Genomic DNA, 761 nt, shown 5'->3' with positions numbered 1-761 from the left:
TCATCGATTAGGTTATGGGATTATACCTGAAAGAACATCCGGTGGGTGGGGAACGCCCCTTACACACCCAACTGTGTATAAAAGACCAGTTGTAATTCCCATTAAACGGCTTCTGCACTAGACTGGAGTCCAATCTCAATCTCTCTCTCTCTCTGATACCCTAATTGATTTGTGTTCATGAAAGGATAGGTGATTTGAGGCAAGGGACTCTATTCAAGGTTCTTCCCTGATGCACACTTGAACCGTCCTCCTCTAGAGGAAAATTTCATAAGTGACTATTGATATTTGGAGAAACTATGTGCTTTCCCTTTTAAAATAGGCTGGTACCAGGTATCCTTTGAAGGAGATACCCTTTGGTGTGTTGGATGGAGGTTTGATTCTGGAGTCAAGAAATTTGGGGTTGTATTCATATGCTATAACCCAACACTTATATCACCTTTGGCAAATCACTCAACCCCCCCAAGTCTTGTTTTCTTCCTCTACATCTTCATGGTGGAATGCATCTGCCTGTGTACCATAGTTTCCTCTTATCTGCAGGGGATAAGTTCCCTAGTGGATGCCTGAAACCACCGATAGTACAGAGCCCAATATATACCATGTGCTAATTTCTATTTCCTTCTCAACTTAATAGATAGAAGATTCATTCTTACAAAGTAAAATCATAGCAACTAGCGCGCGCCTGTAATTCCGGCTACTGGGAAGGCTGAGGTGGAAGGATCGCTGGAGCCCAGCAGGTCGAGGCTGTGGTGGCCAGGAGTGGC

At 44.2% G+C, this 761-nt stretch overlaps 1 protein-coding gene across 1 annotated transcript in view; it reads right to left on the bottom strand.

Moving 5' to 3' along the window:
- ACMSD (aminocarboxymuconate semialdehyde decarboxylase) overlaps positions 1 to 761 on the bottom strand; it is a 61,062-nt gene that overhangs the window by 1,043 nt on the left and 59,258 nt on the right. The window lies entirely within an intron of this gene.

The sequence above is a fragment of the Carlito syrichta genome, unplaced genomic scaffold, assembly GCF_000164805.1.
Source record: "Carlito syrichta isolate Samal-C Ts95f unplaced genomic scaffold, Tarsius_syrichta-2.0.1 Scaffold314847, whole genome shotgun sequence".
In the NCBI taxonomy this organism is placed as follows: Eukaryota; Metazoa; Chordata; class Mammalia; order Primates; family Tarsiidae; genus Carlito; species Carlito syrichta.
Note: the sequence above shows the minus strand (reverse complement) of the source record. Positions and strands in the feature narration are given on the sequence as shown.